Source organism: Dreissena polymorpha, chromosome 3 (genome assembly GCF_020536995.1).
Source record: "Dreissena polymorpha isolate Duluth1 chromosome 3, UMN_Dpol_1.0, whole genome shotgun sequence".
Classification (NCBI taxonomy): domain Eukaryota; kingdom Metazoa; phylum Mollusca; class Bivalvia; order Myida; family Dreissenidae; genus Dreissena; species Dreissena polymorpha.
In genome coordinates, this window is record NC_068357.1 from 36,377,779 (window position 1) to 36,390,262 (window position 12,484).

The 12,484-nt window shown below is 33.7% G+C and overlaps 1 long non-coding RNA gene across 2 annotated transcripts; it reads left to right on the plus strand.

Annotated features, from left to right (window-relative positions):
* Positions 1-2,766: 2,766 nt before the first annotated feature.
* Positions 2,767-8,436, plus strand: LOC127873750 (uncharacterized). Of its 2 annotated transcripts, XR_008046368.1 has the most exons (5): positions 2,767-2,989; positions 3,117-3,378; positions 3,915-4,055; positions 4,510-4,683; positions 5,677-8,436. It is a non-coding gene; the product is annotated as an uncharacterized LOC127873750 (long non-coding RNA). The 2 variants fall into 2 exon arrangements; XR_008046367.1 differs by having other exon boundaries at positions 2,797-3,378.
* The last annotated feature ends 4,048 nt before the right edge of the window (positions 8,437-12,484 follow it).

The window sequence follows — 12,484 nt, forward strand, 5'->3', positions numbered from 1 at the left end:
CAACACAAACAGCAAAAAACATTTTTACAAATATTAAGCGCGCGTGCCCATAACGTCATTATCAACACGTCTAACGACAAAAGTCATACTGTTTCTCGCTAAAACTGCTGCTTTTTAGCGATTTTTTTCATTATTTCTTTCAAATCAGGGACGTAGAGGTATGATAAACAGAAAAAACAGGTTACTGCCTGATCTTTTTGTAATATATCATGATAGGCACGAATAAAATAACGGCTCGGCAAGCCTCGCCGTTATATTATTCTAAGCCTTGCCTGATATATTACAAAAAGATTAGGCAGTAATTTGTTATTCTCTATATCTAAAAAGAATATCGTAAATCGGAAAAATTATGTGGTAACAGGAAGCTCGAAAGCAATGAAGTCAAGGCAAAGCAAAATCCTTAGAGCGTTATATCACGTATGGGGTTTAAGCTCTTAAGAATACTAGCGTATAACGAACCGCAGGTATTTATCATGATAAAGGTCATCTTAATAGATACTGCAGATGACCTTGAACACATTGGCTGGTGACACTAGCTAAAACTTGTTAACATTTACCTTGTCGGATATTAATCATGATAATATTCCACTCATTCAGATACAGCGGATGATTTTGAACACACATTTAGCTATATATGACATATTAACTCCTTTTATTTGTTATATCTTCCGTAAGGCCATTTAGGTCGCTGCCTACACGGTTTCAACTGAAATATAAAAAATAAAACAGAATAATAAAAAAATGCAATAACATAATAAATGGGATGGAGGATAGATCAGTGAGAAAATCATGTATGATAATAATAGACCATCTCTATGGCTTTTTCACACAAAACATATCCGTGTAAATTTGAGAAAATAAGGATGCAATGAACAGGCCACGAGGAGGGATTAGGTGGAAGATCGGATTACCTGACAAAAAAGATGAAGGGAAGTGGGGTGAGGAGGAGGTGAGATGGAATAATGAATCAATGGGAAGGACGTAATGCGAACATGAGGACGCAATAATTAAAAATTGAGAAGGAAGATAAAAGGAATGATATGAGCAGTTTGGCTACCCACAATAATGAACATGCTATTTTCTTTTATAGGAACCTCTTGTTTTTAGATTTAGTTATAGATATTATCAGGTCTACTGCCATTCTGGGCAAATAGATATACAAGTAGGAGGAAAATTGGGCGGCTTGCGCATTTCGATTTCAACCGTGATTTCAACCACAATTTCATTAAAAATTATGAATACTCCTCGACATTTAAGCGGCTGGCTCAATTTGGATTCAACAATACAATCAACCACAAGTCCCCAAGTAATTATAGTCACACTTTAGCCATAATTCACGAAAAATCATGAAAATGCAAAACTTGAATTAATGGTTTCAAATAAACCATACATTCATCAATAATTATGGTTGCATCTTAACCGTATTTCGCATAATGTGAATAGTATTTTTGTTGTTGTTAAAAACTGTTTTGTTTTTAATCCTCCAGTTTTTTATTTTAAAAAGGAATACGCATACTTTCCAAACCCTTATCTAGGTATGAAAATGACTTTTACAAGTCTATAAGGCTTTTATTGTCAACCCATGAATTGAACGACAAGGGATCACCGATCCACTTCTCTAGCGTCTTGTCTCCGCGTTTACGAATGACTTTTTCGATTCTCTATACTTTTTGACTCGTCTTTTGTAGTTCCTTTTCATAAAACGTTCCCGTGTCTTTCCTCACCATTATAATCAGTGATTTTATACGTTGCTGGATCTGAATATTAAACTTGTGACACTTGTGTAAATAAATAAAAGTCACAGAGAACATGTGTCGAAAAATGCGAAATAAGCCAGATAGTTAATTCTGAAATCGAAAATGTCTGTACAGTCGAATTCGCCAGTTTGTATATCATGAATGTACTTTGTAAATCTAAATTTAGTTTTACGGATCATTTTAATTTCCTGCAACGATATCTATTCATAGGACACGCGAACACTAACTCCGATCCTAATAAAAAGACGAATGCTTCGGTTATTGTAGAAAAATATGTACGTAATATCTTCGTCACAATCGGCTCGGGTCGCTAATTTGTCTTTGCTGCATTTTATGAAAATCGTCTTCAATGTGAAATTGTTCTTGCCTATTTTGTGTTATTGTAACATATTTTTATCAATAAATTACAATTTAACACAGTCCCATTTGAACAATTTTTCCTTCATTGTTCTGTTCCACAGCTTTACCACATAACTTGTTTCTTCGTTTTCTGTTGAATACAACTGGACTCCAAATCGCTTAACATTTGCATTGTTAAAATATTTTCCTTTTTCAATCTACAACTTGTCAGGTCGCCTTTTCAAACATATTTTGTTAAATGCTTGAGCAACCTCAACTCAAGCTTTACTCTTTTATGGAACAGTCCACCCATATTTTGAATCACATCTATAATTGTTAGAAAGTATTTTACACCACCATTTAACTAAGCAATAGCTTGCATGTCTACTAAATCAGCAGCCCATATTTTATCAATGCCATCAACGACGACTTTTCTTTTAAAACGTTTAACAACAGGTCCATGCAGTTCGTCTGCAAGCTGATCAGTCCATTTAAGGATGTTCGATCGTTTCCACTTTACGGTAATTGATTCACTATATCGTAAAATTAAAAACCTTTATATATTTTCACGGTTTCAAAATATTAGGTTGGAATAAACGAGTGTAAATTCTAGTTTTACTGTTTTGATAATGCGCCTTCAAATTTTCGGCATTTACATATTTTCGAGATTTACTGCATTGAAACCAAGCGTTCGATTGCTTGACGTCACTTCGTGATCGACATCGATGAAACGCTTGCTTGCGCTGTAGATGTTATTTTCTGTGCAAATGCAAGCGTCTATTGATAACGAAACGATAATTTGTCAACAATGAGAATCAGATACTTGGCTTAATAATTTTCATTTAAAATGTCTAATTTGGATATAATTCGGAATACAAAACGAAACTTAAAAGGTATTTAAAACAACAACGTTCAAAAGAACAATGTGGATTTCAATAGAAAGACTATTTCCACCGACAATCAGGATTTCCGGTATGACAACTGTTTTTTTGACGATTTTTCTATCGGTTCGTCGGTAAGCGTGACCACATGTGACAACAGCGATGCTAGTTGGATATAAAATTGGTAGACGTGTCGTTGAACTCGACACATTGACCGAATCGCTTTTAGCATGCAGTGCTTGTCAAGTGCCCATGAATTTACTTAACACTGTAGAAAACATGGATTTCAGACAGGCATGTGTTTTGGACATACAGTTTAGCAATTGTGGTGCAGTAAATAATGCGGCTACTGGACGGAAACATGGCAGAGTTTATGACATGATCACAAAGCTTGCATTTGGGTAAGACTTCTTTGTCTTTTTGGTACATTGGTGCATTATATCATGATTTATTGTCACAATTACTGATACTTTTGAATACATTCAGATAGTTATCTCTAAGTAATTCGCGTGTAGTCTACATGCATACATTTTTTATATTGTACTTGCTATATTTTTCCTTCATATTTTGTCTGATTTACTGCCAGTAAACACAATTACAGTAGAATGTGAATGGTTGTCCTTAGTTAAACATGTATATTTAAAAGTGAAATAAGTTTATTTTCTTCCTGCAGTCCTAGTTATTAATACCGGTAATAAATATGAAATTTTACAAGTTTACAAAACATTAATATTCTCAATTTGTCAAATACGTATTGGTTTTGAAAATAAAGGGCTTGCATTAATTATTATTTGTGTGTATGTAGATCACTAGGTCGTATAAAATGTTGTAACTTTTGTAAATTAGTGACATTATTTCATATTATTTTATTCCGCATAAGCATATTCTAGCATTGTGCATTGTCAACTGTTCTGTCATTTACTGCAATCTGTTTCAGGTAAATCAAAAACTGGGTGTTTCACCTGGGACTTTCACATCGAAACTGGCCCTTCTCCATGACCTTCAGCACAAAAAAAGAAAGGCTATAGCTGTTACTCGTGCAGCAAAACAGTGACGCATAAGACTTAAAACTCGAACGGTATTTTTAATTATGGGCATTTTATATTTAAAACACAGTATTCTTCATTTGTATGCCCCCAATTGGCGACATAGTTTTCGCACTGTGACTGTCCGTTGGTAGGTCAGTCCCTCACACTTTTCGTGCCTGCTCTCTAATTCAAGTAGTTTTCATCCAATCTTCACCAAACTGGGTTTCTTACAATTGTATGGATTATTTTTTTATATAGTTACAAAGTTGGAGTTTGGGGCATCCGTGTCGTGTGGACACATTTCTTGTTGTAGATTGTATCAATAGATCCATCAATTATATATGCAAAGTAGTAGTAACATTTAAAAGCATATGCTAATGTTTGTAAATTGATTATTGTAAAAGCATTAATGTGCTGTGTAATCATTTCTTTAAATAAAAATCAGAGATAACCCAAGAAGGTGCAAGCAAATTTTCCAATTTGAAATTCTGTTTTTCTGTTCAGGCATTCAAAGGACAGTGCAAGAAGTAAGAGCGGGACCAACATACAGTTCAAACATAGAGGACCAAGACGTTGAAGTTACAACTATCCCCCCACCTATACCCAAGCCTGGTCCAGCAGGGCTAGACACTACTGGGAAGGAATTTGTTTTCTTTGATTTGGAAACAAGAGGGTTAGGTAAAGTTTATTTTTAACATATTCCTTATTCACAGTGTTGCACATACAGAAGTTTATCTTGGTCCAATTCAGGTATTTAGGTACTCTAAATCTCCAAAGTTGAACTTCTATTAAAAAATATACATATTTACTTACATGTATAACATAATTCAACCTGCTACTGCTGAGTAACTCAATGTGTAAGAGATATCGTGTTAATTGTTGGTCAACCTAGCATATGATTGAATTGCAACAAGAGTTATGTTCAGACTAATTTCTCATTTTGCTTTCATATAATACATCATTCTTAATCTTTATTGATAAAATGATAGTAAATACCACTTAGATGATGCAATGTTACATTACCCACAACTGGCTTTAGTACATTATTGTGCATCATTTAAGAATTTAAACACTCTTCTCTTCGCTTCTTCAGATTTATGAATACATAAGATCATTAGATGCCAACAACTTACTTTGATATATCCATGAATGGAAGAAAAGAGCGTTTCAATTTTCATAATAACAGTTATTATGCCCCCCTTGGAAGAGAGAGTTAATATTGTTTTGCTGGATGTTTGTCTGTGGGTAGATCATTAAGTTTCCGATCAATAATTTGTCAACTTTTTCACTGATTGGCTTTTTACTCTCCATGTGCATAGGGATTGGACAGTATATAACCCCCATTTAAATTATGGTCACTTAGTCAAAGGTCACAATAAGTGTGAAAATTGTTTCCGATCAATAACCCTTCAACTGAAAATTCTCTTAAACCACAATGCATAGAGAATGAATGTGAAGGAACCTCTTCTACGATTGTTCACATTAAGCTTAAAAAAAAGTCCTGTCCTGGTGGGGGCAATGTTTTTCCCTTTTATATTTATTGTAAACACTTCAAATGTATTTTAAGAAGTTTACATTGTACTTGGGGGAGCGACCCAGGGCTCTGTGATTAACGGGGCTAAAATGGATTTTGTGCAATTTCTATTTAAAATTTTTGTTTTGTTTTTTCAGAGCACACTTCTCACATAATTCAGATAGCTGCAGTGCATTCAACTGGTCAATTTTCAACATATGTGATTCATGAGAAGAAGATTTCCTTGCGAGCGTCTGAAATAACTGGAGTGACAGTTGTTAGCGACTCTATGCTTGTCAAGAGACAAACAGTAACAGCTGTCCCCATCAAATCTGCATTGACAAGTTTTATAACATTCTTACAGAAATGTTCACCAATTATTTCAGTTGGGCATAATATAGAGTCTTTTGATTGTAAAGTGTTGCTCCGTGCTATCCATACTTGTTGAAAAATGTTTGAGTTTCAGCAAAATATTTGTGGATTTTTAGATACTTAAAAATGTTAAAGGAAATATTACCAAATATGAAATCATATAAGCGGGAACATTTAGTTAAAGACGTCATTGGTGAATTATACATGGCACATGGCGCTATACAGGATATTTTAGCTTTACAAAAGTGAGTGAACTCTGTTCCTCTTGACCAAAAATTGTTAACAAATATTCATTCAGCTTTTACCGAGCAGTGTTAACATACAATGTGTAACTAAATGTTGCTTCCAACATCAAATCTTTACAAACCATAATTGATACAAAAGTTATAAGTCAAGGTGTTGCAAGGAAAGTTGCAGGAAGTGGATTTCAACTTAAACATTTGAGTCCTGTATCAAAAAGAAACGGACTGAGTGGTTTGAGGAGCCCCCTGTCAGAGGTTACAAACGGACAAATCAGAGTAACAAAATCAGAGAAAATAATATGTACAATAGCGAGTTATTTGTTGCCTGGCATCTAACCAATTGTAATTTGCATCTTGTATATAGATAAGCTATGAAATCTAATAGCTGTTACATAATTGTTTTTCCTTCTCGATGACGAACATAGTTGTGATTCTTATGTCAGTTGTATTTCTCATGTTTCACCTAGGTTGTAAGATATTTTTGGCAGTGCATTAAACCAAAGGCCAGCGGGGCTTATGTTATGATTCTGTGTCCGTCGTGCGTGCGTGCCTGAACGTTTCCTTTAAACATCTTCTTCTCCTAAACTACTGGTCCAATTGTGATGAAATTTCTTAGGAATGTTCCTCTTTCAACATTGTTCAAATTATGCCCCTGGGGTCAAATTTGAACCTGCCGCGGGGTCACAAAATTGAACATATGCTTATATAGGGTCTATTTTGTGAAAACTTCACATATTTTTTCGTCCATAACCATTGGGCCTTGGGCTTCCAAATTTGGTATGTAGTGGCATCTTATAGTCCTCTACCAAGTTTGTTCAAATTATGCCCCTAGGGTCAAGTTTGACCCTGCCCTGAGGGTCACAAAATTGAACATATGCTTATATTAGGCATTTTTTGTGAAAACTTTAAAAATCTTCTTGTTCATATTAGTATGGCATAGGGCTACCAAATTTGGTATGTAGTGACATGTAATAGTTCTCTACCAAGTTTGTTCAAATTATGCCCCTTGGGTTAAATTTGAAACTGCCCCGGGGGTTACAAAACTGAACATTGTCCATATCTATTGGGCCTAGGGCTACCAAATTTGGTATGTAGTGACATCTTATAAACCTTTACCAAATTTGTTCAAATAATGCCTCTGGGGTCAACTTTGACCCTGCCGCGGGGGGTCACAAAATTTAATAAACGCTTATAAAGCGCCTATTTTGTGAAATCTTTAAAAATCTTGTCGAAAACCATTCTGACTATGGCTACCAAATTTGGTATGCAGGAACATCTTAAAGTCATCTACCAAGTTTGTTACTTTGGGTCAAATTTGACCCTGACCCGCGGGTCACAAAATTGAACATTATATACGCTTGTATCTTGCTTATTTTGTGAAAACTTTAAAAATATTCTTGTCCTTAACTCTACATCTAAGACTTAGGGCCACCACATTTTGTATGGAGTGAGATATAGTAGTCCTCTACAAAGTTTGCTCAAATTATGCCCCTGGAGTTAAATTTGACCCAGCCCAGGTGGTCACAAAATTGTACATGTGCTTAAATAGGGCCTATATTTAAGTATCTGCACATGCGGAGAATATTTGTTTCAGTCTTTTTTTCAGCAGTGGAGCGATACAGGGCCATCATGGCCTCTTGTCTTTAAATACACATCACACAGTTCTAAAAATAATTTTAAAATACCTAGTACATATGTTCAATTTACAACCAACAACATGGGTAACAGGTGGGTGGGGTAATTTAAGATGTTTATTTGAACATCAACATTGTTTTTTCAGTTGTTACATCTGAAATATGTTCATAACAATATACATTATAAATATTTCTACGTGTATCACATTTCAGTTGATAATTTAATTGTTATGGAGCAGTTATTATATAGATATGTTTTAATTACTATTACAATGTTAGTCATTGTATTTTTGAAATTAAGTCCATATTAAAATTTCTATAGCAAAAAAAAATCCACGGTGACCTATCAATTTCTTTACTTCATTTTAATGCTTAGCTAGTTTCCTTTAATTATTGAGAACTTCAAATGAATATGAATATTACATCAACATAAATATGTATCTGTATTGCATGTTCTCTATTTTGAACTGTGCAATAAAAAATTCAAAACAAACAAAAAACTAGTCATACTTATTTCTCATTATTTTTTACGATTTCCATAATTTTTGGTTTTAAAACTGTTCAATATGATAATACACATGTTACAGTTGCTAATCTAATGCAATCTCAATACTATTATGCCATTTTAAATGTATTACACAAAAACATTTTACCGTACCCCCAAATTTATGCCCCGCAAAAATGACCTTTTTTCAAACGCACATGGCATTTAAAAACCTTCGTTATCTCAAAATTATTCACGGTGACCTCTCTTTTTTATTTTATATTAATTTCAGATACAGATTCATTAATCACCATACAAAAAATTATAGCATTCCGGATATTTTGAAAATTTTCACAAAACGATCGAACATCCTTAAGTTCTAAAGCCACGACTTTTTCCCTTTATATCTAACCCAGTCTTTACCTTAGTAGATATTATTGGCTTAATTATACCGTGCTCATTTTTTTCACGAATAGTTGGGTCTTTAATCGCATACATTTGTTCAGGCATACTTGTATCAGCCACGTTTTTACTTACTGAATCTGAGAAGTGTTGGTAAGCTAAAGCATGATGTTAAAGTCTCTATAACGCTCAAAATCAACGAAAATTTCGTAAAGTATTTCGTAAAATAAAGTTAACACCTAAACAATCAGTGTTCCTTATAGCAACAGCTACAATTTCAACGCAAGATGTTGTATGATTACATAGATTTTTGTAGATACAAAATGCTCGTTTTTATTTATTTGTGTCACAATTAATTCCATTTTAATTTCCCGCGAATATATCTATTCATACGACACACGAAGACTAAAATGGTACCATGTAAGCATTCATGTGTCGTATGAATAGATATCGTTGCGGGAAATTAAAATTGAATTAAATATGCAAAACAATAATAAAAACGAGCATTTTTTATCTACAAACATCTATTGTTACAGACCGCATATGGCGTTGAAATTTCGGCAATTGCCATAAGGAACACTGATTTGTAATTGTTTAACTTTATTTTACGAAATATTGTACGAAATTTTCGTTGATTTTGAGTAGTAATGGGGCTTTAAGCAGCATTGTAAATTCGATCGACTGGATTACCCCAGTCTTTATAAGACCCAGTTCAATGTAATCGCACGTTTAAATAAATTCCAGGTCCTGCAAAGGTCATTCTGGAATATGCATTTAACTGGCAAATTTAGCCAACGGAAGTTTTTATTTACTAGTAATTGAATTAAACGATGAAACCAAGTTCCCCCTGTTTTAGTACGCATTATTACAAACTGTTTTAACACATCCACAAACGGAGCACTTTCCGTGAAGCATTATTTTATTGTGTTTTCTGACAACGTTTTGCAGATCAAATGTATCGGTTTTGCCTTTGAACTTTACACAATAACATTTTTTTTAAATATTTAAATGGAAGTTAAAGATCTTTTGTTGAATGATGTTATTTCAAAAAGATGCAACATTAGACTTTTACCGAGATCAATACGTGGTCTTATTATTGCTAAAAGCGGACGTGGAAATACTATACTATTGCTAAATCTTTTACTACGATCAGGCTGGTTAGACTTCAAAAACTTGTTTTTTTACAAGTCACTTTTTCAGTATAGAATTATTAAGAAAGCGCTTGAAGAAAAGCTACATAATTGTGAGATTATAAAATTGTTTGACGAACAAGACTACATGTATATAATAGAGCATGACGTTTCAACAGCTCTTTTAATTGACGAAATGGCTAAAAGTTTAGATACGTCAGCTGATATTGAATGTAATGTTTTTTAAAACGTTATGATATACCTGAGCTTCGAGACTTGAGCAGCTCTAAAAACATTTAATGATTTTTGACGACCTTCAAGCGGAAAAACAAAACAAATGCAAAACGTATTACATAAGAGGACATCACAGCAATTTTGACTGCTTCTATTTTGTACAAAACTTTGTTAAACTTCGAAGAAAAACTATACGTGAAAATACAAACTTTATTTGTTTGTTCTCACAAGGCATTAACCATATTAATCACATCTATAACGACCACGTTTCAACTTATATGTCGAAAGAAGAATTTAGAAATTTTTGTTTAGTACCGGGGGTCGTCGTCATGGATTTGTTGTTATAGATATTATGAGTAAAAAAGATAATGATAAGTATTGATCAGGATTTGACTTCTTTTACATACCTCACTTAAAAAATTCTATATAAAAATGGAAACACAAGTACTAGATCAAATATTAGATCAAATATTAGCGGAATTAAAGCAAATTATATTTAATACAGGTCCGAAAAATGATTTTAACATAATATTTAAAGGTAATAGCTCTAGAATGTGTACATCTTAAGGTCAAACAATTCAACTAGATGTTGAAAAAAAAAACGAAATGGCCTTAGTGAATATGGAGGCATTCTATTCATTCTAAATATAGACTCTTCAAACAATACTTTTCGCTATACTTTTGACAGTGGAGTGACTTTGGTTGATATAAATATTTTCGAAGGTGCATACGAAATTGATGATATAAACGATTACATAAAAAAAGAGTTATGAGGGATAATGGATATCTGTCTGAAACGAGTACGCTATAAAGCTAGAGCCGAAGAACAGCACACTCAAGTCAGTACTTAATATAGCACCAAATTATAAAATAGACTTGACACTTGTAACCTCCATCAGAACGGTATTGGGATTAAATGCAGAAATATACTCATCAGGATATAATGAGTCTTGTTTTTTGAAACACCCGTAGCATTAAAGCAAAATAAGAGACATAATAAAAAGAAAAAGACCGACAAAGCTATATCGAACCAGAAAAGCCTGACTGATTTCATGACAAGTAAAGAAACGGAAATGCCAGCAGATCAATCGCAATCATCGATCGAAAAGCGCTTAAAAGAGATCAGCTCAAAATTGTCAAATGTACTAACAAAAGATGACAGCTTAATCATAAAAAATATCATAAGGGAAACGCTCGAAGAACTTAAAGAGAAACTTCTGGGCTCAGTGATGAAACGAATCGAAATAATCGAAGGAAATATGTTCGAACAAGCAAAAGAGGTCGAGTCGCTAAAACAACAAATCGAGGAAAAAAATCTGGAAATCGACTTGTTAAAACAAAAAGAACAATCCTCAGAGAAAGCGCATGGGGCCAGTCTTAACGACCTGGAACAGTACGGTCGACGAAACAGCGTCCAAATTACTGGCCTTCTGAATGACAACGAAAACCAAACTTCAAATGCCGTTGCTGAACAATCGGCTAATCTGATAAATCAAAAATTGGGAATACGTATATAATATAGAGATATTGATGTGGCACATAGGCTCGGCAAATACATTCACAATAAAAACAGACCAGTAATTGTTAAATTTGTGAGACGCCAGACAAAAATAGACATCATGAAAAGAGCGAAATTACTTAAGGGAACAGGGATTTTCATCAATGAAGATCTTACCAAAAAAAATGCCGAAGTTCTTGCGTCGCTACGCCTGAAAGAGCCTACGCTTATAGACAGAGCATGGTCCTACGAAGGGAAGTTGTTTGCTAGATACAGAGGCAGTGACCGACCTGAGCAAATAAAATCTAACCAATATCAGACTTGGCTTAGTAAGCCGTGGCCAGGAAAGGACAACACCTCGTACGCCAGGAAGGTGTCATCAAGCGACAGAAACCACCCGTCATCTACACAGAAGTAACAGCGATGGTGCTCAAATAAGACTGAGATATAAATCTACATCTCATTAAAAATCGACAAAAATACATATATGTTTATTTATACATAACCTATTGTGATAAACTTAGGTATAATAACAACACAAAATTGTATACATAACCTATCGTAGTAAACTTAGGTAAAAGAGCACAACACTTTATACATAACTTATTAAAATAAACTTAGGTAAAAGACACAAAATAGTAACATTAATCAACAAACAATATTTATTAAAAAATATATACAAATATGCCTTGGTAACATACTTTCGGACCAAAACGTCAAGTAAAGTTGCATATTGATTTTGTATAGAAAGCAACTGTACAATATATTTAATTTCATCGATTATCACTGTGTTTCTCATAGTTTTTGTTTTTTTCAGAAGCAGATTTTTTTAATTAAAAGAACTGCGTTCTTATTAATTTTCAAATGCATATCACTTAACACTGTGTTTTCTCATAGTTTATTATTTTCAGAAGCAGATGTTTTTATTAAAACAACTGCGTTCTTATTAATTTACAAATGCATATAACAG